The sequence below is a fragment of the Manis pentadactyla genome, chromosome 2, assembly GCF_030020395.1.
Source record: "Manis pentadactyla isolate mManPen7 chromosome 2, mManPen7.hap1, whole genome shotgun sequence".
Taxonomy (NCBI): domain Eukaryota; kingdom Metazoa; phylum Chordata; class Mammalia; order Pholidota; family Manidae; genus Manis; species Manis pentadactyla.
Window position 1 is genome coordinate 190670847 of NC_080020.1, and position 26497 is coordinate 190697343.

At 38.2% G+C, this 26497-nt stretch overlaps 1 protein-coding gene across 3 annotated transcripts in view; it reads right to left on the reverse strand.

The window, feature by feature from the left end:
* The window catches only part of SPTBN1 (spectrin beta, non-erythrocytic 1), a 198414-nt gene that overhangs the window by 171261 nt on the left and 656 nt on the right, over positions 1–26497 (reverse strand). Inside the window, exon 2 of one of the 3 annotated variants that reach the window (XM_036925943.2) lies at positions 15446–15603. The exons of 1 other annotated variant lie outside the window; for it this stretch is intronic. The gene's annotated coding sequence lies outside the window, so the exon portion shown is untranslated. Of the gene's footprint in view, positions 1–15445; positions 15604–26235; positions 26376–26497 lie in introns of those variants that run through there. One more of the 3 variants, XM_036925944.2, reaches the window with a different exon arrangement.

The following is a 26497-nucleotide window of genomic DNA, read 5'->3' on the forward strand; positions in this document are numbered from 1 at the left end:
TCTAAATGTTACCAGACTGCTTACATCTGAGGGCATGGGCCACAGCTGTCAGTCAGTCAACACAAGGGTAGAAAAAAAGACTCCGGCATGAACGTGGGAACATGCAGCCTTAGAAACAGGTGTTAAATAAAATCCCTTAGCTCCAGCAATTCCCCTCTTGGAAATCAATGGGAGCACATAAATTCAGACTTACATTTGAAAGCAACGATGCTCATTGCTATGCTTTTTCTGGCAGCAAAAAAATTGAGGACAACCTAAATACCCAGTAATAGAAGACTGTTTGGGCACTTTATACCCATGAACAACGCTTTCAAAAAACATTTTTAACATGGGTACAACTCATGATGTAACAAAGTGAGAACAATTACATAAAAACAAAAGTATAACATAAGTATGTGAGTGTATGTGTGTGAGCAAGGGTGAACAAATAAGAGCAGGAAGAAGTATACCAGTGTCAACAAGGGCTAGCACCCGGATAACAAGAAAATTGGTAAACGCATTACTTTCATAATCAGAAGTTATTTTTTGGGCTACAATATATCCTTAAAACAAGTATTTTACAGAGTTGTTCTCTTTAAAGTACCACATTATTTCTCTGGGTCCACTGGAAACTACGTTTGCCAGCAATGCCGTCTGTCTGCTTCTTTAGGGGCCTATAAGCAAACTAGCAGGAAAATCTGGATTTCAAAAAAAGAGAAATCAGAACTAACTACTTAAAAATGATTCTTCAAACCACAAAAGTTTCAAGAGGATAAATTTAAATGGTACATGGCTATATGGCCCTTAAAACATGATGTTCAAAATTTTACTTCATATGCGACTCTTCGGCAACTTATTTACACCAAAACATTATTCTTACATAATATGACCAACAATTTCTGATCAGTTCTTCACCAATAATGTTGAGTATCATAATATCTAACATTTTCTACCTAACTGTAGAGTAATCAAGAGAACATATTTGAAAATTATAAAGTCCTGCTAATAATGTGGGCAATCTTCCACTCTTTGCATTTGTATCTGGAGACTCTTCACAATGTATGACTGGGCGGAAGAGAGGATAAACCTTCACAGTGACAGAGTACGATGCTTTAGAGATTCAGTTTTTCCTGTCAATCAAGTTATTAAAACTTTCTCTGGACCCTCCCAAAACCATGAACTATAACTTCAACTTTGGTAAAGACTCAGCATTTCTTGATTGAGCTAATACCTACTGTGCCATTTTGCCTTAGTGAAATCCCTTCTCTTCCATGCCGGACCTCAAATGAGCTTTGAAAAACAAATTTGCATGAAATCTTTCAATGCCCTCTTCTTCCTCTTTTGGGTGAAACCTCCTTTTAAGATATGCAAGACCTTTCCCCTTGCCTCGGCTCCCTTACCTCCTCATCACCTCCCCTGCTCCACCTTAACAGAACACCTTCTCAGAGCACACTATCTCCCCTCTCCGTGGCTTTGTGCACACTGTTCCCACTGCTTGGGACTCCCCCATACCCTAAAATTTCCAGCTAACACCGTTCACTCTTCAAGAGTCATCTCAGGCATCATCCTTCTTCAGAAAGCTACCTACCCCTTCCCATATGTCACCTAGCTGAACAAGGCGCCAACTCTATTCTCTCAGTTCATACTAATCAAGACAAGGACTTGTCACTGGTTCACTCTGTCCTCCTCTGAGCGCTTGTCAGTGAGGGCAGAAATGCCGCATTTCAGTGCTCTGGTGATGGCACACAGCCTAGCAAAGGGAAGTACTCAGCATTCTGACTGAAGCTCTTTGCTCATCTACGCTACTGAGGCAGTTGTCTGACTCTGTCTTGTAAAAACACATCCACTCTTCAGGGAAAATTAGACATGGTAGCTTACTCAAAGCATCCAGTGATTTTGAAGTGTTTAGTCCCAATCAGAAATTTCTGGAGAAACTGCCTTTTGAAAGAACTCTCTCTTGTCACTATTTCAATGGTTTCAAGATTCTTCAAATGTCTTATTTCCCCTTTTTTGTGCACCCAACCTACATTAAAACACTACCAGAGAAGATCTCTTAAATGCTTTCAGAATTAAAAAATTTGTTTGTGAAACTTTCAAAAAGTTGTTTTATTAAACAGCTTCTTGGGGTGGCTCTGTGAGATCAGCATGAATGATTAATGTTGAGATTCCCTCATATTCTTAAGGAAACACAGCTAGGATTAAAAATATTTAGGCTCAAAGAATAGATCACAGATCCTCTCCTTAATCCAGAAAAATCCAACTGATTAAAAACCCCACTGGAAAGGTTATTTCAAAGTAAAGGACTTTTCTATAAATAATCCACATGCTCAGTTATATTTTGCAAAACATTCCCAATTAGGGATTTCTGTATGCATGTTCTTCGCAAAAGCTTTTAATCATTTGAAACATAAACCTCTCAAGTTAGAATTATGATTTTTAAAAATCAATGACTTTATACCTGCATATTGCCATGTATTTTTCAAAATCCTTTCATTAACATCATTTTATTTTATTCCATTTTCAGCACTCATTTCTCAATGTCAAACACAAGCATTAAAAGTTCTTTTCCTTAATTTTCTATTTCTAGAAAACTGGATTGTCATTTTAGCATCTGATGCTAAGGATATAAGAGTAAGAAATGATGGAAAGATGTAAGAGTAATAATACACATTATTTTTGCCAATGGAATTAAATATCACAAACAAGTATGTTTACTGAGTGATTAATCTCTTCACCAAACAAGTCCTTTGTTATATGAAGTCCTTTAATAACTTCATTAAAATTGGAGGTAGGAAAATTCAACAGAAAAGTGTGGAAAATTTGGTTATTTTTTTTCTAAACAAAACGTACCATCTGGAGTTATTCTGCAGCCAAAAATATATCAGGAGATACGACTTTCTTTTTTTAAGGGGAGAGGAGGGAGGAAACTGTAAATCACAAAGACGCCACTAGGATGAGATAGTGCACAACAATGAAATCTGAGGACACGGGGTCCCAGACATCACCCTCCAAGCTCACACCCAGCTCCTGTGACCATGCAGGACCTGTGCAATGTCACCTTTGTAATGAAGCAAAAAACAGCACTCTGGGAATGAAACAGGAGAATTCAATACACTGCCAATAAGAAAAAGAAAACGAGTAGCTTTCAGAAAGAAAACTACAGTATGAGTCAGACATCATGACAGTCTGTCTAAGGTGAAGCCAGTGTCACAGATTCTCCCGCGTGAAAGTATCTTAAGAAAGGTCCCTAGTCTTGTCCTCCCTCTGGCTATCATTAACTGCAAGGGAATCAGTTTGCCTCCCTGGTCCTCAGTTTCCTTATCTGAAAATTGAGGCAGGATGACTGGGCCAGTGGTTCTCAAATGGTTGCCCACCAAAATCACCCAGGAATTTTAAATACAGATTCCCGGGCGCCAGGCCTGAAAATTCCATTCAACAGGGATGTTATGTGTTTGGAATCTGTACGTTTTTAAAAGCCCTTCAGGTGGTTCTGATGTACTTGCCTGGAAACCATCAAACAAGACGATCTCTAATATCAACTCATCCTTTTGTTTTAATTGCAATTTTACCTCTTTGCTGAGAACCCAGATTCACTTATTTCTAGACTTCTCTGTGTACTCTACGAAGAAATTAAAGGTTCTTACACCAGAATGCAAATTTTCAAGGGGTTGGGACTAAATTTTCTATTTGCCCTTTAAAATTTGATTCTATAAGGGCTTCCAAAATCCACAAGCAAGAGGACCAGCAGCACCCTCAAGAGTTACTAGGGTGGCTTCCTACTACACAAGATACTAATGAATCACACAAGGTATTAATAAAGCATTAATGCTTGCTTTCCTATTATGCTTCTTAGCATTTCTTTTTGGTCTTTCCAAATCTTCCATTTTCCTGTTTTAAAAGAAGTTAACATTTTTTACATAGCTCTCTGAGCTTGAGGAAAGACAGCATAGAAAACCAGGCAAAATAAAAGTGCTGAACATAATTCAAAATAAAAGATGAGTGTTAACAAAATGTATTAAAATTACTGGCAATTGCATGGGAAGGAAACACACCTTTTCTCCTGCAGCAGCCAAAAGCAGAACCAAAGTAACTGGGGGGAGGTTCTGCTCACTCATTCTGTGGGGGTCACAGGCACGAAGTGAGGAAATGAGGCCTAAAACAGGCATTTAAACTTCACCCTGGATTAACAGCAGACAATGGCAAAATAGGAAAAACTCAAGTACTCACAGGCCCTATTAAGCTGTTGGGACACTCACTCCTGGGCCACCTGCATGCTTTTGATCCTGCATTGTCAGAGCTCTTCCTACCCACTCTTCCCACCACTATGAATACTCTACATTTTCTCTGCAGAGGTCTCAGGGAAAGCAACAGAAACCTGTTGCCAGGGAGGTTGCTAATGTCCAGTGAAATCCAAGAGAGGAGGTTCAGCAAACAGCCTGTAGGGTACTGACTGGAATGATGGCCTCTGACAGCCTCCCCTCGAGAGGGCTTCTCACTCAGCCAGATTCTAGAAAAAGGACCTGCCTGAGGAAATAATATGTTAGAAAATCTACATCCTTTAGCATATTTATTTTTCCTCTACTCTCTCTTTTCCATAACCCTACCCTACTTGGATTTTTATGTGATATACCTGAATAAAAGTAACTTTGTTTGATCCCATTTTCTCAGATCTTTTCTGCCCCTCACCTTCCCACTAAGAACATGAGGGCCCACAATGGAACTTCATTTCAAACTGAGTAACGTGTTTCCTCAACAGAAGGAATAGACTCCCACCTCACCTAGTTTTACCCCAGATACTGATGCTTCAAGTCCCTTAAAGGGCATTCCTCGGCTCCACAGGAATAAAGCTAATTCTCTCCTTCCTGGCCCTGGACTCCTCCAGAGTTCACACTTCCCTGCCCTCGTCCTTACCACACCCATTTAGGTCAGGCTGCTTTAACCAGGGCCTTTCAGCAAGATGTGACATAGGATCCATCATGCCAGCTGCTGCAGGGCTCCTACTGCCAAAAGACCATTGAGAAAAAGGCTGCTAAAAACGTGTGCGGTAACTCAGTACTGGCAGATCCTGTCGGATTAGCTCTATTCCACGCCTGTTTTTCTTGTGTCAGACTTCTCAAATGTTCATGGCTTCTCTCAGTTGTGTTGACATCCTACGGGTACCCTAATTCTAGGCTGCCCAACAGAACTTTCTGCCATTTGGAAGCAGTTTGTCTCTCCAGTGTCCTAAACAGTAGTCATGACCCTTAGGTGGCTACTGAGCATTCGAAATGTGCCTAGTGTGGCTGAGGAACTGAATTTTTTGTTCTAGTGAGCATTAATTAATTTAAACATAAGTAGCACATGAGCAGCACAGGCTAGAGCCGTAATTCTCAGAGACCAAAGGGCGAGCTGCAAACTTGAGCACTTGGGGAGTTCTTAAAAGTCCTAGGGCCCATTTTGTGCCCTAAATAACTAAATCACATATTTTTTGGGGGGAGGAGGGGCGCTGGGGGGGTGCCTAGGCATCTGCATTTTTAAAGCCTCCTCAGGTGGTGCCGCTGTGCTGTAAAAGTGGAGATCCACTGCTCTAAAATGTGAAAATGTCTCCCATTAATAGCCAATCCTTACACAACCAGATGCCTACAGACACTAAGCTATGTAAACAGGCCAATTTTCTACCCACCATGCAAATCAATCCTATAACACAATGACAAACCTTAGGTTTCGCTCTTCAGAAACAAAAGGAATGGACTAAAGAAAGTAATGAGGACAAAAGGAGATGACAGCTCAGAAAGGAGGAGGGAAAAGAGTTTTTCAAAATAACTATCAGTATCCAAAGCCTAGCTAGTGTCTTTACATACAAATAATTCATTTTCTGGAAAGCCACCAGTTAACAACAAAATATACCTCCAAATCTGGTACTCTGAACAAATAGCTCTAATTGGATTTTTTTCCCTTGGCTAACCCACCCACACACTAGCTATGCCTGATAGTAAGCTTTTACCACTGTGTATTTTTCTTCAAGGGATAATCTGAAACCTAAGCCTTTTCACTGGGTACATTAAATTTTTTAAATGGCAGCAATTAAAAAGCCAGTACTGGCCCCAAACCCATTTGCTCTGGCTCACTGTTCTCCAGGAGGCACAATCTCAACCTTCACTTGCCATTACTAATTTCACCAAGTGGATCATTAACCTGGTGAAGCTTTTTCTCTCAGACTTAACAGAATCATTGTACCAAGACTCTACAAAATGCAAATAGACACCCAGGTTTCTGCAGCCTCTAATCTTTCAATCAGCACTTCCCAAAGGCCTGCAGTGCCCTTGAATGCTGACAGAGTTCCAAGGCTGATGCAAAAAATTCACCAGCATTTTCTAGGCAGCTCTACACTATCAAAGTCAAAAACAGGAAGAAGAGGTTTTAATGAGAATAGTATTTGAAGGTCACTCTTAATGACAAAGTTGTTCCCTCTACATTGACAAGTGAAATATAAATGACCCAAAATTAACACACACACACACCTGCCCACCTGGATTACTACTAAAGTAATTCAGTTACAAAACCAAGAACTCCCTGACTTGACCAATGCTTCAGTAAGTCACTTTAACCAACAGACTCCCCTCGAAGGAGAAAGAGCTGGCTTAGGTCCATCCACACTCACAGCCAAGAGAAGTTCTCACAGAGCAAATGTAATCCCTGCTGCTGTGGCAAACCAGACTGAATTCCTTTTTATCTTGGCCTTAGTGGAAACCCAACAGCAGCTACTCAGTTAACAACTTCTCAACTGTCCATTCCAAAAGAGGGTAAAAAAACATGGACTTATTTTAAAGTTCATACAATACTTACAATAAAAACTGGACCATACTTTTATAGACACATCTGAATGGGGGTTAGAGTGAACAGGGTAAAAAGTCTCTAGCCTATATAACTGGACTGCCAGATAATACAGGACATCAAGTAAAAGCTGAATTTCAGACAATGGATTTTTATGTATGTCCCAAATACTGCATGAGATAAACTTACATTTAAAAAGATGTGTTTATCTGGAATTCAAATTTAACTGGGTATTCTGGTTTCTTTGTTTTTCCTAACTCTGGCAACCCTACATATCACTATGCTAGAAAACCCAACCTGAGAGAGGCAAGCAAGAGGTCTAGTTTGGGCACTCCAGACCCGTTCACCCCTCCAGGCATTCCTGTGTCTCCTGTAAAAACTGTGCTCTCTCCAGTGCAGATCCTAATTAGCCACCACCTGATAAACAAGCACCTATGCCCATCCTTCTCTGGACCACAAACGCTAACTAACTACATAACTAAGTGCAAGAAACATGCATAAGCTGACAACATAAAAGTTAATTTTACTTTCAGACCTTTAACTGAGTGAAGAGCTGAGCTAAAGCAAGTAATTAAGTTTGAGCAGGTGCCTTAAGTGTAAGAATCCATTATTCATTCAGTAAAATTAAAAGCAAAATTTGCTATGGAGAAATAATATGAAGACATAAGAAAGTTAACTGGGCATATAAGTGGTTATCATGTGAATTAAGTATCCTAAACAATAGTTCTTAAAAATAGCTATTGAACAGTTATTATGTGCCAAACAACATTCCAAACTTTTTACATGTTTTATTGCACTTAATCCTAATCCTCTGAGAAGTGAGTACTATTATCATGCCCACTTTACATGATGAAACTGAGACACAGAGATTAAGTAATTTGATAGACTAGGGTGACCCTATTACCTGGTTTGCTTCCGACAGTCCCAGTTCACAGCCCCCTTTTCCTCTCATAAATTACCCAGCTTGGGTGATGTTCTATATTCCCCAAACAAAGATCTACAGTCAGTAATCAGCAGAGGCAGGTTTCCATCAGGCATTGTGGCTCCAGAAATGGAATCCAACCACCATAAGATACTCTCCCAAGTCCTTCCACAGAAGAGAAGTGGATGATGGGATTCATTTATTTCTACCCATCATACCCTAGATTTCCTACATGTTTACAAATCAATGCGGGTAGGGGGATGGGAGTGAGGGTCATTCTTCAGAACTGTCCTTTATGCCCTTTTAAACCATCCATAATACACAGCACAAATAATCTGTGGGCAGAGAGAATCCCTTAGTCAGCCTATATCCACATTCCTGGTTAAGAAAATTTTTTAATGTATTCAACTATCAAAGTAATACTTAACCAAATCTTTTTCCATTTTGGAATGGCCTTCACCTCCCTTCAGCCTGGCCAGGGCAATCAGGGCACAGCTGTTTGTTATTTTTATTAAGACAAAGGTAGGTATGCTGTATGTGCTGACTTTTAGTTCCATATACAATGGGCTTCCCTTCTTTCCCCAATTAAAAAAAAAAAAAACCTCTTATGCTTTTCATCTTTGGAAAAAACACTATTTTTCCAATAAATGTTACTGCTATTTTGACAGCATGAAAACAGCAAGCATGAGCATTACACTTGTAGGGTCAGCTCATATATGTAATTTTTAAATGCATCATATGTGGTCCAAAGAAGCAGAGGTAAGATGACTTGCAAGGTTCAGTGCTTTGAAAATGGCTGCAAAGGGACTGAGCACCTCTATATATCTGCAAATGACTCAGAATAACTCTAACTTAACATGGTAATTTTAGTCCTCAATGCTTGAGGCTGTGGGATCTCACCTGGCCTCTCTGAGCTTTTCTCCTCCTTCATACAAAGATGTGGACGCACCAAGATCTACACAGTCCTATGCAGCATTAAGACGTCTAATTCTCTGTATTCTCCACAATCTTCCTGACCATGAACAGCCTGCAATATGAAAGCACTGCTCTACCACAAAGCTTCCTAACTGGCTTCCTAGCTGGTCTGCAAAGCCCATGATGGGCCCACACTACAAGTCCCTGAAGGTAAGGAAATAAAAATTCCTCTCTCAAAAGCAGAAATACACTAAGGATACCTTTGTCAAAATACAACACAAACACCTGATGTTGTCAAACACATGGAAGACTCGCCACAGGCAATGGTCGTGTGACAAGCTGGGAAGCAGCCCTGTAGTAACCGTGGTGGTGCTTGTGTTTGTGATACTCCGGGACATATGAAGTTTGATTCCTGACAACCCCAGGCCATGTGAAAAATGTTTTTTAATGTTTGTTTTTTGTGATAGGTCATGAATGCTTCTTCTACAATGATACTGAAATCAACAAAAAGGACAAGAATTTGCATGGATGCAAAGAAGGTTCTTCCTGCTTCAAGTCCTCACAAGTCACCTTTAAAAGGCAAGGTTAATTCTGGTCAGGTCCTTATATAATGGCAGTGGAGAAGGGGCAGGATGCGTGGCTGACCAAGCTAAGGGACAGATTTGAAAGTGTATTTCCTGTCATGAAACAGCAATCAACCTCCTCATCCTTTCACTCACCATGGAAAACAAAAAACAAAACAGGAAATGAAAACTGAATTCTCAGCCTGAGTTTCATACGATTTCTAACAGAAACTGAAATCTTCACACACACACAATGCCATAAACTCAAAAGTCTGGGAAGTTAGTCATTACAAAGGTTTACTCATGCATAGTTATGAAACAGAAGGAGCTCCTTCTTACCTTAAGTTTTACTATGAAGTTTACAACCACATTAAAGTGAAAACTTCCATATTGAGATTTGTTACATATGCAGGCATATAATTTCTGGCAACAAATATATTTAAATCTAAAAGCCTCTGGTAGAGAAATAAGTAATACCTGTTGACAAAAATTGTTTCTCTGATTCTTATCAGTGCTCGCATTTCAGTAGTGTCAAAATTTCTAGAAAACTTGTTATGGAAAGTCAGAAAAAAATGTTGAAGCCAATAAAAAATTGTATGTGTTTGGGCCATCGGTTCAAACCAATTTAATCTTTTATAACCACTAAACTATGTGTGTTCATGGTTTGTTTACCTTCTTTCTCTCAATGGTAAATTTAGAACACAAAAACAACTAAATGAAAAACCTATGACTAAATTTTTTAAAAACTGCCTTCAATTTGATTCCTAATAGAAATCAGACTCTTCAAATAATCAACTATTTAAATAAACAATAAAAGCAAAGCTTCTTCCCAATGGATGTAATAATTCAAATGCAATTCTAGTATTTCTGCTTTGTAAAAGAACTAGTGTACCCCAAAGCATGTTGGGGGCCCAAGAGTCTAAGAGCCCAAGACAGGGTATATAAAAAAAAAGAAAAGAATTCCAAAGTCAGTTAAGTTTGGGAAGCACCATACACTACTACCCACCTAGAATGCCTATTAATTTATAAGGGCACTGAGAGAAGTCCTTCACCAAAGAAACCTATAATATTTTACTTAGCTACCATTCTTTTTAAATAGCATATGCCAACATACTACAATACTAGTGCTTCAAGGAACTTGATGGGAACTGCCAAGTTAGACCATATTTCCTACCTAAGTTTGGTTAGGAACTTCTAATGGTCACACATATCCAGTCTCTTTCTCATTCCATGGGTGGATTACACCTGTCTGATCCACTTGCAGTTGGGCAGGGTCATGTGACAAGTTCTGACTAATGGCTTGTGTATGACCCATGAGCTAGAGTTCCTGAATGTAAAAAAATGTGGGGCAGAGCCACCTGCCATTCTATGATGGACATATACCATGATGAGAAATACACTTCCGTGGGTTTGAGCCACTCACCCAGATTCGGGAGATGTTTGTTACTGCAAGACTAGCGAACCCTGCCTGATACACTATGGAAGGTAATTTCTTAAATAAATCTAAATTAACTGACTGAAAGTGACAAAATAAATATAGAGATAGAGATATCTGCAGGACAGGGAGGGGAATAGTAGAATAAGCATACAACAAGAACAAATCTTTAAGAAGGACACTTTGGTTTACAGAATCTTAAATCAAGCACTAAAGATCAGTGAGTTAAAACTAAACACCATGGTACTGACTAATTTAAAATGACCAGGTTTAGTTTGTTGGTATCAACAGTGGCGGTGAGGGTAGTAACATCACTTACAGAGTGGCTATCATATGCCAGATACTGAGAAATGATGTATACAGATTGCTGTTTTTAATCTGGACACTGAGAGGTGGTAGACGATTGATACTTGCTGGATTATCTCCCTTTCACATGAGAAAACCAAGACTCTATTACATAATTTGTCTACAATCATATCACTAATGGCAGTCATGTAACTACACGTGTCTGTATTTTTTACTCTACCATTAGTCTGAAATAGTAGGAAAACCTAAATTATGAAATTAAAAAAAAATAGATTTGTCATTATTCTGAGGCATTTTATAAGAATATGAAAGTATTGTAGAATCAAAAGGAAGCAAACTTTGGCCAAATGGAAGGCCCTGAGATTTAAAAGGATAAACAGGATGTTCTGATAATTGACATACTATTTGTTTGTGAGGGATGATACATACTTTTCATAAAAAGTTTATTTTTTCAAATTATAAAACTAAGACATGCTTATTGTAGAACAGTGGAAAATACAGAAAAGCACTGAGACAAAAACAAAAATCACAAAAAATCCCATCACGCAACCTGAGAAATTAACATTTAGAGAATTTCCTTCTAAGTTCTTTTTTTGTATGTTGTTCTACATAGCTGAGATCATAACCATTGTATAATCTTGTGTTCTGCTTTTTTCCCCTTATATTAAAAAAAATCTTACTATGTTACTAGGTTTTCAATAATATTTTTATCAATATAGTAATAACTAAGTTATGTATTTGCCAGGCATTAGAATAATCACCTGTATTAATTCATTTAATCCTCACAATAACCCTCTAAGGTCAACATTATGATTGCCCCATCTTACAGATAAAGAAACTGACAGATAAAGGTTAATGACTTGCTCAAGGTCACAAAGTAAGTCCATGATAGAGACGGGATTCAGACCCAGGCAGCTGGTAGGTCAGCACTCTTAACCACTGTATCATACTGCTTCCATAATATTCCTTCCTCAAACTTACCAAAAATAGACCTTGGGTTTTTCAAATTTTTTCTATTATAATAATGTTACAATAGGCATCTTTATAGGCATCTGAAGCACTATTTTATCTACGCCTATTGAGACAACAAAACTTACCATTCCAACAAGTTCAATTTATTTTCAGCTAGCTGACAACAGCTGTAGAAACATCTAAGATGGCTAGCATTTCATAAACCAACTCATTACTCCACCTACCCATGGTATGAACTTCCATGTGGTCCTCACCTGTCCACTCCACTGCCATTTGCAGCAGATTTTTATAATGTTTCCATCTGCTTTCACACTGCACAAAGAGCCAACTAAAACCCTGGGTCTGTTCTGTGTATCCCCCAACATATATAAGCAAATTCCGTGACTTTTTATATCTGGATTATTTTAATGCTAAGCTTATTTGTTCCTAGTCTTAAGAACTTGTGCCAATACAAGGCATACAGACAGAGCTGTAAAGTTCAATATGTCTGTGTAAAATTAAAATGAATGATTTTCTAATTCAGACAATATCCAGAAACGGAATATTCAAATATTTTATTTTTTGCTTACTTACAGTGAATGATTGAATTCTATTGCAAGATTAAAGGAATGCACATTCTAAATCAATGTTTAGTGTGAGGTGAAAACTATCCAAAATAATTTCACAAGCAGATCAGATAATGGTGTGTTAAGTAAAACTAAAACATGTGGCTCTGGCTGATAGTTCACATCTCCTGAACTCAGTTTACCTATCTGGCTATCTAAGAATGTGTTTCAAATAACAGGGAATGCATAAAAACAGAAGGGAAAGGCAAAAATACAATTCTAAAAAGTTTAGAAAATCCTAACTCAAGAAAGATATTTTCTAACATATGACAGTACCATATACAGAATTCCTCTGCCATCTAAGAATAAGATCAAAACATCTAAACGGCTAAATATCGCCACACATTTTCCACAAAGTATTTTTACAGGTTGTAAAAACAAAAACTTTTTTTACATATTTAAACAACATACCTAGAAAAATAATCTGAACTCTACTGACCAAAGACCTAATAATTATAAACTATAAATATCTGTATAAGACACATAGAGGCAGAAATCACGTTTATATACAAGGAGAGGTAGGTCCTCTGAAATATATGTAAGATATTGAAACTCACAGAACAAAATCAGGAACTTATAAATCTGAAGACAGTGATAATAAAGGAAGCTAAGTCATTTCCAGGGTACTATAAAAACCTAAAAAACTACTGCAATTAGTCTAAATCCAAATTTCAAATTATTAAGATCTGTTAATACTATCTTCCCAGAAAGTCTTGGTAAGAAGTTGGTTTGTATTTAAGATGAAGTTCACTCACTGTTTCCATATTATGCTTAACATCTAAATCCTCTCTGTTCTTATTTTATTTCCACTCAGTAAGAAAACGCATTTTTTAAGATTTCATTTTCATAGCACCCAAACGAACAAATAGGTTGTCTGGATCATCCCCACAGGTGGCCCCCAATTCCACTTGGCCAGTCCCCACCCTCCACAGATGCAGATGTCACCATCAGGCTCAAACCTGTACAGGGCCCCCCTGAGGACTGCGCAATCCCACCCACTCTGTTTTTTCCATCCTGATTTAAAAAAAAACAAGCCTCTCTATTTAAAAAAACAAAAAATGAGAGACCACTGTTAGAAAATAAATCAATTACAAACAAAAATCAAGTACTACAGACAAACCATCAAAAAACTTAATAGGAAGTCAAAAACTGAGTAAGTGTAGGAAAAAACAAGATTCTTCAGGACAGTAACCAATGCTTTTTACTCTGCTTCTACAATGTTTTTGTGTTCAAACATCAATTAATTTGTATCCAAAGGACTATCAGACATATAAAATAAAGGCCTTTTTTTTTTTTTTAAATCTCCAGGGTCCCAATTTCTGTTCAGACAAAAAGAGATGCACATTTGCAGTGAGTGGGGTGGGTGGCCCAGGGGACCCTCAATGTGAAGTTTGGGATAATGCATCACTAATTAGTCCAGGTAAAACCATGCAAGACAAGATGTTACATACAAGTATTTCCTACGTATAGTCACAAGATTTTTTTAAGACTGTTGGAACAAAAAGATAAATAAGTAAAAATAAACTTGGCTAAACTAAAGAGGATAACAACAATCTCTGTTTCTTGGTAATACATTTAGAGAATTTTGCTGAAGTGAAATGACAAATTTCAAGATATGTTATTAAACTGTAGCTATTTTAAGGCAGGCGAAGGCTGCGTTAGTGCTTGTCCTACAGCTTACTCCCAATCGCTTGGCCATTCTCCAACACATTCCAATTTTTTCTGCCTGGCCCTGCTGGAATCACATCCCACTCATCTCTAAAGACACACTAAGTAAGATGTTACTTAGCACATTACACAACCAACCTGCCACTTATTCCCATCGGGTCACTTTGCATAATGTCTGACTCAAAAAAAAGTTAGACCACATCTGTGAGGATGCAGCCTAGTCCAAGTGATCCAATGCACAGTGGTCCCCAAAACAAACATCAGAGCACTGCTCAAATTGGCGGGAACACTGTGCCTCACTGTCCAAAGAAAGGCAGAACGCTCACCACCAACTAAGGAAGGAGAACGGATATGGAGGGACAGAAGCAAGAACAAATCTTAAAAAAGAGACAGCTTCACTCCCGATGCTTAACCCTTCTCATGCTCGCATTGCCTGCATTTTCAAGTACCCTATTAATCCGGGTGTATTTTAAAAGAATAATCTCAGTATTTAATGAGTCTCATTACCTCTGCAAAAAGAACAATTTAGCATAGCAATAAATCTCTAAGTTAATGTACTCTCTCATTGTTAATATTTGGCCAAAAAAAAAAAGAGACCGCTTCAAAAACAAACTGGAATGGTTAACCACATGCTGCTACATTCCATTCTCACTGAAAAAATATATTTAATTAGCACATTTGAGCCTCATGCTCTGCACAGCTGCACCACATTCCAGTGACAGACCAGCCATCCATACACCCTTTCCATTAAATATCTACTTACTTTAAAAATTGAGACTGTGAAACAGTTCTCTAGTATGACCCACTAAAAACACATTTCATGTGAAAAAAATGTTGTCTTTAACAAGGGTGTAGCCCCATAGAAATACGTACTATCATTAAGAATAAAGTATTCACGCAAACATAAGCTAAAAAATAATCTTTCTGAGCTGGAAATATATATATAATTTTTTTACATATATATATATTTTTTATTTTATATGTATATATAATCAACTGACAGATGTCTAAGAATAGTCTTCCCCAGGAACAAGATAATAAAAGTAGACTAGACTGCTCTCCTATTAAACTTTCACCCTTTATGAATCAAAAGAGAATTTTAAAACTGGGATGAAAGCCGATGTTCTTAACATCAGGAACACACACTTCAAATGCAAAATAAGCCTTTCCAAGTAAGAAATTATCCTGATTATCTGGGAACCTCACGAATTCCTTTAGCAATGGGTGTTAATTTAAAAACAAGCAAACAGACAAACAAAAACCCTACCTTTAAAACAATGAATAAAACACACGGTGCACCCTGCCTTCTTTCCTGCTCAAATGGCACACAAATGTCTTTGCTCCAAGGATCCTGGTAGTTCCTCGACACCGCCCCAGAAGATAAGCTGGGTATTTAAGGACAGCTGGCAGAACAGAGTTGTCAACCTCACTGTGAGAAGGAACAGGCGTCTCTCAGAGAAGTCACCCAACTGATATCTCCGACCACTGCTCACCTCCTAAAATAGTGACAGGTGTGCTCATCGGGTCAGAGATCCAGATTAGGTCACATTCAAGCTCCCTGATCTCTCCAAACCTAGAGCACTGGGACCACTCTGGGCATAGTCTCAGCTTAATGCCTCCCCAAGTGTTAAGCCCAATATTTGCAGCTGCTTGGCAGTGGAGATCCCCAGTCCAGGCTTCAGAAAGCCCAGGCATATAAGCCATCAATCATTTATTCCCTTGATGGGTTATGGCCCTCCTGAAAGAGGACGATTCCCATCAGGTTAGGAGTTTCTGAAGAATCCTTTAGTTGGAAAGAGTAAATCCACATAGAGAGAGCTGAGCTCCATCACCCAACCCTACCTCCATCCATCACCCAGCCTAGCTGAGATTCCCTCTGAACTGTGAAAGGCTATAACTGGCATTTAGTGTTTAAACCTGGGAAGAGGGTCATTTGCCACTCTTCCTCAGGGCCCATCACCCTATAAGACTAGTAACAACCACAAAATACCTCACAGAAATTGCTAGAAAAGGTTCTCTTTCTCTTCCAATTGAAGGCTATTTCTCCCCTCTTCTCACTCCCTTTTTACCTCAGTATAAGGAAAAAAACCTTTTCAGCACTTTCTTCAGGCAAAGGCCAAATGCTAGAATTAAGGCAGCAAAGAAATGCCAGTGAGTCACCTCCATCCATCTAATGTCCCAGGGCTTAACGAACAAGTTTGCATAAACAATCAAATACGGATAGTGATTCTTCTCCTTGAAGCAGACTGTAGACCCACAGACAGAATTTTTTTTAATCTAGCTAATACAAAGACCCTAAGAAAGTGGAGCTCAGTGTATGCTTTCAACAGTGACAAGTAAACCCACCCACTAAAACTGAATTACATTTAAAACCAAGGTTATAATATCTACAGCCATTCCATTTGCAACATGTTATGGGGTAGCTGTTTCAAAGACTGAAATCTGAAGACAAAAGTAAAATCAGATGTTGTCTGAATCATATGGAGATATCTCTCAAGCGAATTAGTGCAATTCTGAGGGGAATTCCTTTCAAAACAAAACAGAAAGCACACATTACCAAGTGAGAACTTAATTTCTGGTATTTTTCCACTATAAAAGGATTTGTTTCAAATAAAAGAAGTATGTGTAATAAACAAATTTTAGATCATCTGTTTCCTCACCATTTTTGTTTAGTAACCCCACCAATAAAAACAACTCAGGGCAATATACAGTATATATGCCATAGCTTTAAATATGATCAGTAAGAGAATTTTAAGTTTTGCCAGGCTATAGATATAAACTGGAGGAGTGACAAACATCATAAAGGGAGTCTTTAGACTGTCAAACCTTTACATCATTAGCCTAAGATTTGAGAACTGGCCCTTATTTGTGAGAGGAACAAGTATGTACACAGGGGGAAAAGGCTTAAAGGATAAGCACCTAATTTTAACTGAATGTTTCTGGGATCACTGAATATCTAGTGATTTTAATTCTCTTCTTTGTGCTCATTTTTATTTTCCATATTACCTATAATAAACATTTATTATTTTGATAATTAAAAAGAAAGTATTATTTTTAAAATGTTATGATTTTTATAGCTTTATGGAAGTATATATTCCTCATAAACTATTCAGAAAAAAAAAAAATAAGCATACTCTATGTACCAGCAGACACTGACAAAAAATTCAAAGATCCTAAGGTAAAAAAGCGAGTATTTTAACTCTGAAGACTCCTGTATTCATTGTAAAGAGCACTCCTATGCTACAGATTTAAAAATACAATAGAAAACGTTTAAACATCACAGAACAAAATAAGTGAGCATTCATTTAGAGAAAAATCTAAATTTTCCTTCCCCTTTAAATAAATAAGAGAACCCAAAAAGGGGGTGGGGGGGCTAAACCATGGTAAGAACATATATATTATCCTACCCCAAAGACTATACAGCTGGTGAAGGACATTCCACAAAAATGTGCAGCCCCTGAACATTTACATTTGGCCTTGAGGCAAACGCACTAGAACAAAAATTATCCCTAAAACAGACACTCAAAATTATCCCTTCTCATAGGGAAATAACAAGCAACTTCATCTGGAGCCAAAGGCAGCAGCCACAGAGGCTGATCTCCCGGAAGATGTTTTTGTCGGGCTCCCTGGTGGCCTAGTTCCTACATCTTTTCCCACACTCCAAGGAAGTAATGAGATATCAAGGCTCTAACAAAATGCATAATTGAATGAGAGATGGAAAAATCTTTCCAAAATTTCAGTGTTCTTCACAACTTCTGCATTAATATTGCTTTCCTGTAAGTTTCTGTATAAAAAAATTGAAAAGCAGAGGGTATAATTAGCTGATTAATCATTTTACTTATTTAAGTTTTTATCCAGCTAAAATGAGGTTTATAATGTCAAGTGTTAGGATACTTTTGATAAAGAGTAAAATTTTATTGTTTAATATTTCCAAAAATTTGGAAAATATGATGGAGATGAAATTAGAACTCTTTCACAGTTCCATCACCCAGAGATAACCACTGTTAAGATAATGGACTAAGCACAGACATACTTTATTTATTTATTTATTTATTCATTCATTCATTCATTCATTCATTTATACTTCAAAAGAATAAATTCTATTATATTTATTTATTATTCTAAATTTCATCTTAGTGCATTTGCTAGGTAAAAATCTACAGTTATTTTCCAGGTTTTACTGCCTATAATGGCTTCAAGTTCATATGGTAAAAATCAAAGCAGGGAACTCTAGATTCTAGAGCAGAAATGTTCAATGGTTCCCAAAATCATATAGTTGTTTACTCTCACAGTTTGGAGTTTACTAAGAATGGAATTATGTCACCTATAAACAAGGGTCAATTTTAAAGCAATCTTAAAATCATAACATTTTTTATATCTCAAAGCATACCTAACCTGAAAGCCTCCTCAATCAACTTAAAAGCTCATGGCAGAAAAAATAACAGAATTAATGGAAGTAAATCAGTTCATTTTTTATAAGCTACATTTTACAAAGTACCAACACAGCTGGGGACTTAGACCATAAAACAGAAACTACTATTTCCTCCCAAACATTTCCCCCACAGGCTTAGGTCAGTGTGGCTAACTTCTGAGATTCACTTTCAAAACAGTATCTCTATAAAATTTCCCACTTAAAAAGTCTTAAAATAGAGCTTTCCCTCCCTTCGTGGTGGAGATTACTCAATCACATATACATCTCTCTTTCTCACCTATGTATTAGATAGAGATAAGACATATCAGATGATATATATATATATATATATACATAAATCATATGTTACTTAAGAATTTCATTTCATACCAAAAAGGAAGGATATTCAAATTCATTCCTGCCACTCATAACATACAGTATCACCAAATGCTGAGAAACCATTGATTGGAATTAATCTAAATATGGAGTCATTTTATTTAAAATTTTCACTTGGAATTTTATCTACATTTCTGACCAATTCTAGTGAAGCATGGTGGTTACAAAATTAGCTCTGGCAACAGTGTTTGAGCTTCCACAAGTGTGAACAAGTATGTCACAGGATTCCTCTGCTCTCTCTGCACAAGTGTGCAGTCTGGAAATACTGGAGAATCCTGGTCTTCCCCACTTTTTAAGTTGCCCCAGGTTAGTGTAGAGTCAAGTTAGCATTCCATTACATCTGAATGCTCTACTTCTCTCTCAGACCTGTATTAAGATGCTGACTTACTTGTTTTCCCACTGCTCTTAGAAAAGTGCAGAGGACAGTTATGACAATCCTTTGGAATTTTAAACTATTCCTTATTAATGACCTGTAATTGGCCAGATTTGCCTCTTCCTCTCCTTTTTAAATTAAAGTGTTGACTGCTCTTTTGATTATTTTAAAAAATGGTCCTGATGGTAGTCTATTTACTGCACTATTCTCTATTTGCAAAATATTTCAAAATTCAAAATGAAAAACCTAAGTCACAGGCATTTCCTTTAATACAAGAAAGGAAATCACCCAGCAACCCACCATCCAAAGCAAAACATTAACATTTTAATGTATTTCCTCCCAGTCTTTTATTTAATATAACAAAGCTGGAGTTATACCATAAAGTCCAGTTCTGCATACAAATATTTCCATTGAATATTATATTATTAGCATTTTCTCATTTCAGAAATATTCTAACAAACCATTATTATTTTAAGCACTATATTCCATCTTATGCCTATGTCATAGTTTGATTATGCCCCATTTGCTTTCTCTCTATTAATAGTCTATGAAAATCCTTTAAAAACCTCTGTTCTTAGTTTTCATTTTTTCTTTACATTACAGAACTTCAAGTGGAATTTCAGTCCAAAAGGTATAAACATTTGATGTTTCTGGTAACATATGCAACCCATCGTTTTCCACTAAATCTGCATTAATCCAAATATTCTCAGAGGTGACACAGAGCTCCCACTTCATAATCACAGAGAGCTTTATCTACAGAATAATTTAGGTAGGAAAAGTAATTGTTTTTGTGTTTCATATTACTGGTGAGTCTGAACAATTTAATATAATTATTGACTTGAATTCTTCTTTATAAACTATCTGTTTCTATCCATTCCCCAAATACTAGGGTTTTAGTGTCTCCTTGTTTGTTAAAAATAAATATTAATCAGGTTTTCCTTTCCTATTATTTAGACATGATCCATAGGGACAAGTTTAATACAGACTGAACTTAGCATTATTTAATTGAATAACGGTATTGTTTACTGGAATGCATCTTTTCTGAATAATCAAACTATTCATTTGAATGAAAGCACACAATTGAGACAAATGAAGGAAAAATTCCACATTTTAGGATAATTAAATTGTACTGTGATGAGACCTGGATTAACTCACTTAGCTTTACTAAGCCTTTGTGATAGGTACTGTCAATACCACCACTTTGTAGAAGAAGATACTGAGGCACACAGAGCTCAGGGCAGTTTGTCCAAGTTCACTTAGCCAGCGCACGGCTGACCAAGCTGTGTAACTCCAGCCTAAAGCTCAGGACCCTTCACACCCTCCCATTAACTGTACTAGCTCTGACCTCTCCCCTTCAACTTACCAAACATTATCTCCACTAAGCTACTCAAACCTAAAATTCAGTATGTTTAAAGACAAAACGATTATCTTTCCAACCAGATACCCATTCTTATCCTTCTACTTGTCTATTTCTGTCCTTGGGAGTGGTGCCCAAGTGCCAGGTTTTAACCCATACTATGACTTCATTTACATTTTCTATTTTATAAATTTAAATCTGATACCAGAAGGGTTACTTGCTTGTCAAACTCATACATCTGGTCAGTAAAATGGCTTTTATGTTCTGCGTACATTTAGTGAGTACTTTCTATAGCGTATATAGTCCTTGGATTCAGGAACTAACTCTTACAACTTTAAGCCAACCCATACCATCATCACCCTACCCCAATTTCAAGCCCTGGCAAGAGAAGGTATCCAATAATTATTTACTGCACCAAAAACAATCCTGCAGAGTAATCTTAGAGTAGCAGCAAAGGGGAGAACATTAGTATAAAAGCTTCTTGGTAAAAAGAACTGCAATTACACTACTTCCAAGAACAGGAACCTGAACTTGCAAAAGGTTTTCAGTAAGTGGTCTTGTACAGCAGTGTCAATCAATATATAAATTCCACTGGTAATACAACCTTTTAAAAAAAATAAAGAATAAGCTGTTTAATAGTTCTTTTGACATAAGAACATTGAGGGTGTTTTTGGAAAGCATTCCAAAAGGGATCAGTGCTCCATATAGCTAGGCAGTCTGACTAAAACATAAAGAAACTGTTATCAGCTCAACTCCTACTATGTGCCTAGCTATCTCACAATTGTAGATAAGTATTATTATCTCAATTTTATTGATGAGTAAACTGTGGTTCCAAGTATAATAAACTACTCCCAGGCTAGAACCTTGCTGGAGCCACATGGTTAGTATATGATAGCTTTAGTATTGAGATCTGCTTGACTTCAAAACCCATACTCTTTCCAAATGGAAGAAAAATTTTCTGCAATAACAAAACCATCCTCAACAACCCTAAAGGACAAAAGCTGATTATGACTCTACTGAAATAACAAATGATCATTCATCAAAAGAAACCATGAAGAGTTTTAAAAAACAAACACAATCTGGAAGATAATTTTTGCAACATATATAATCCACAGGGGATTAGTATGTAATCTATGTAAAAAAAACTCTTACAAATCAGTAAGAAAAAAAGTCTAAAGATAAACAGGCAAAAGACTAAACAGGTACTTCACAAAAGAAGTTACCAAGTGGCCAATAACATAGATACTTAGCCTCAATAAGGAAATTGCAAATAAAAAGCACAATGAGATGACATTCCACAAATTATCAACTGGACAGTATTTTAAAGTCTGGTTAATGACACAGAGGCAAGGTTGTAGAACAATCGCAACACTTTACACTACTAGTAGGAATACAGTCAGTACAATTACTTTGAGAAAACAGTCTGACATTATCTGGTAAGGCTGATGATGTGCATAACCTATGACCCAGCAAATTTCATTCCTGGGAGAAAAACAGTGTGCATGTATGTGCATGTCACCCTTATCTTCACATATGTATTAAGAGACACATAGAAGACTCATTCATAGCAACCCTTTATAACAGCAAAAAAACTAGAATCAATCCAAATCTCCATCTACAGCAGAAATAATGAATAAGACATAAAGGAATACTATACAGCAGTGAAATTAATGAACCACAACAATGAAATGAATGAGTCTCAGGAATATAATGTTAATCTAAAAATGCAAGTCACAGAAAAATACTCATTTAACTTATATCTACGTATAAATCATTATATATATAAATTATTTAATTCATATAAAGTTCAAAAACATGCAAAATTAAATAATTTTCAAAAGGATAACTCATGAGGAGCAGGGGACTGGTAAGCACAAAATTCAGGACAGCGGTTGCTTCAAATGGGATGAAGGGCACACGGGAGACTGAATGCACGATAAAGTTCTTAAACTAGGTGGCTGCCTAAATATCCATTGGTTTGTGGTTCTGTAACATATCTTTTCTGAGCATTATTTTGTACATACAAATCACTAAATAAACAACAATTTTAAAGAAAGAGTGGATCAGAAGGACAGGATATTGAATATACCAGGAGAAATAGCTGATGACAGAAAACAAGAGGCCAGAGGAGAGCAGAGGGAGCAGAAGGGATCCTGCACTCAAAGCTTTAGCTTCCTGGACTCGTTTGCTTCTCAAAGCCAATGCTTCTTCAGGGGGTGGGGAAAGTGGGGACTGTTTTTCAACTTCAAAGGTATTTTAGAAAAGAACCTTAAAAAACTGATTAATCTAATAAACTGTAATAAATAGGATTCTTCCACCCAAAATTTAGAGAACTTTTTAAAAGTGTTTCTCCTTTAAACAACTTCAAATGAGTGCATCACTTTCTTCAACATCACTAGTGATGCAAGAGAAAAAAACATGCTGATACTGCAGCAACAGAAAAGACAAAAGATACTATAATGAACCTTTTGACATGGAGGTCCCTTAGCTGAAAAAGTAGAACAATTTCTCAATTTAATGTGCAGACAAATCACTTAGGGGTCTTGTTAAAAATGCAAATTCTCATTAGAAAGGTCTGGGTCGGGGCCTCTGCATTTATATCAAGGTCCCAAGGGATTCCATCCTGATGTTGCTGGTCCAGGAACCTCAGTACTAGGACAAGAGACATCATGAAGATGCCTTCTCTGGTGATTTTAACAATAGAAGTTTGGGCATACCTAATAGTTTCATTTTACCCACCAATGTAAAGAGATTAATGATGGTATACCTACACTGTATTAACTTGGATGCAGGACAACAATTACCAGAAAAATCAAAAGCACACTAAACTAGGTCTTTTGCAAAGAACAGGCGCTTTCAGAAAGAGCAAAGACTGAAAATTTACAGGAGAAATTTGTGAGATATTTTACTCACCTCCGCAGACCTACAGAAGTAGATTTTCCAGCAGGGATATTAGCCCTTTCCTTATGGAAGAATTCCCAATAGTCTAGGAGGACACCAGGACTACCACCATAAGAAAATCCACAGAACACTAATCAAAGCTCAATTATAATGCAAATATTGGTCAGGGCCAATAATTACAGGAGCATCACAAATATATATATATATATATATATATATATATACATACATATATATATATATATATTTGGTTTTAAAATTCTAAGAATATGTTCTTAAACAAAAAGCTTATTATTTCAACAAAAACGTCGAATAATTTCCACTAATCATGTGTTTGTTCAGCAGTAGTAAAATCTTTCCACCTCAAAATAGGACTTCCACCTCAAAATAGGACTTCCACATGTAAATCCATACTTTCATCCAGCAAGACAAAATAACTACTCAAACAAACTCTTCCAAGCAAAAACAAACTCTTCCAAGCAAACTCTGCCATTGCCAAGTCTCTACTAAGGATGTGTCACAAGTAGAGAGTGAGGGCTTTTCACTTGCTCCTACAACAACACAGACAGTTGTTACTAGTCTCACCCAAGAGATTTCCTTCACGGAAACAGGAGACAACCAAGCAACAGCAATTTCTTCACTGCCCCAGTACTTCTCCTTCCCTGAGATAAAGGTTTTGGTCAGTCCAGAGATGGCAGTTACAAAGAGCTTAACCTAACAGAATTCTGCACCCGGTGCGTACGTCAGAACAGCTAAACCTCCTGTGACTTTTACACAGGATATTTTCTCACAACATAGGAAATCCAAAATGTCTGGATATCCATGGGAATGACACTCCAATTTTTATGCCATACAATTTTATACAATCAGCACAACAATGAAACCCAAGTCTTCAAGTTCTGTATTTTAATGGTCCCCTATTAGAGAAACTAAAAATAAACCACCCAATTTGCACTCAGTTCTACTCTGCAGAGCCACATGAAATCAAATGCCACTAACTTGGATTCTTTGGAGATTAAAAAAAATAAAAGTAGGCATGCCCTTGCTTTGAAACACTGACCTTCCCCTACAGTTAGCATACTGACATTCCCTTTCTCACCTATACATTTTTGAAAAACCGGGGGTGACGCTTTAAAGGTATCCCATTTGCCATCCCGCACCGTATAAATGATTTGTAGAAGTGCCATTTACAAGGAATATTCTGTAAATACTAGCTCAGACTAAACAAATGAGACATTGGGAACAGCCTCCTGACCAGATAGATACCAGCCATTGATGCCTTGAAGGTCTGCCCTTCTCAAACCCCGTCCCCTAGTCACATCTGCAAAAACATGTATACAAAAATACAAGCATAGTACAAACATAAATGCAGTCAGCTACCATTCTAATCCCATTTATAATGACTGGAGAATCAACTTGGTTATTTAAATCCATCTGTACACCAACTTACCATCAATAATGACACTCACTTATCTAATAAACCTTAATAAAGAATCCAGGTATTTGACTTACAGAAAAAAAGCAAATGATGAAAACAAATATGGGTTAAAGAAATCATCAACTTGCATCAAAAATTTATAAGCCCCTTTTAAAACAACCTACCGAATGTTAATATTTTTAGAAATGTCTTAGAAACATAACAACTAAAATATTATCAGTCGTTTCATTTCAAAAAATGGTTTCCTACAGGAAAAATTCATTCTTTGTATTGACCAAACACAGGATACTAAGACATGCAATGTCATCATAACGTGAAGCTCCAATTAATAAACATCAACTTTTCAAATATGAAGAAATCGACGGAGAGTTGGGGTTGTGGCTACAGATTACGGGTGATCCACAAAAATACTGACTGCACCACAGCCTCTGCACACCACCGGGCCGTGTCCTCCCTGCAGCCCCTCCCTACGGCTCAGGGCCCTCGGTTGGAGATCAGGTTGTTGTCGGCAGCCGCAGGCCGGCTCCCCCCCGCCCGCATTAGCGCTGAAGGACGCCCCTTCTTCCAAGACCAACCCCACTGGCGGGGTGGGAAGGGGTGACTCCAAAGAGAAGACCCCCACACACAGCTAGGTGACCTGGTCCTCTTGACGCCACATCCAGCTGAAGCAGCCTGACAAGGTGAAGCAGCTCGGAAGCCCGGCCAAGGGCAGCCCCGGCCTGGGTGGGGCCGGGCGGGGGCCGCAGGCGCCGAGTGGCCGTGCCAAGCCCCGCCAGCAAGCACCAGAGGAGGCTGTGATACTGCTGCATTGTGCTGCATCACGGCGAGGGCACTGTGAGCCATCCATCTTGCCAAAAAAAGCACATCCCCGCACAAATAAACCCCACCGAATCCATTTTTCTCCTTCGTTGAAGCACCCCCACACTCGCCCTCTGCTCAGTATGTGGCCTGGCGTTTAACTGGAAAAACAAAAGTACACGGTTTCTGTACTGATCCCCACAACACTAACCCCCTCCCCATCTGATGGCAGGCACTTGGCATTTTTCCTATCACAAAAACAAAAGGAAGCCCCCGCCACCCCCAAAAAGAGGGCCGCGGGCGTGGTGCGGGGGTGACGACAAGAGGGGCTTTGAGCACACCAGCCCAAAGGCGAGCCCAGAGGGTCCCCGCGCCGTACAAACCTGTTGAGGCGAGGATGGCTGGAGCTTAAGGGCGGACGCGAGGCGGCTCGGCGCCCGGAGGCGGCTCACGCCCAGCCCTGGGAGAGTGGGGACAGCAGGGGGGGCGGGGGCGGGGGGGCCGACGCCTCTGGCTCAGCTGCAGCGCGGCGCCGCGGAGACCACGCCTGGCCGCATCCCCCGTACCGCTACGCGCAGAGCCCGACCCTGTCAACACCGCACCCGCTCCCCAACAGCGAGCTACAGTCAGGGCCCCCGAAAATAT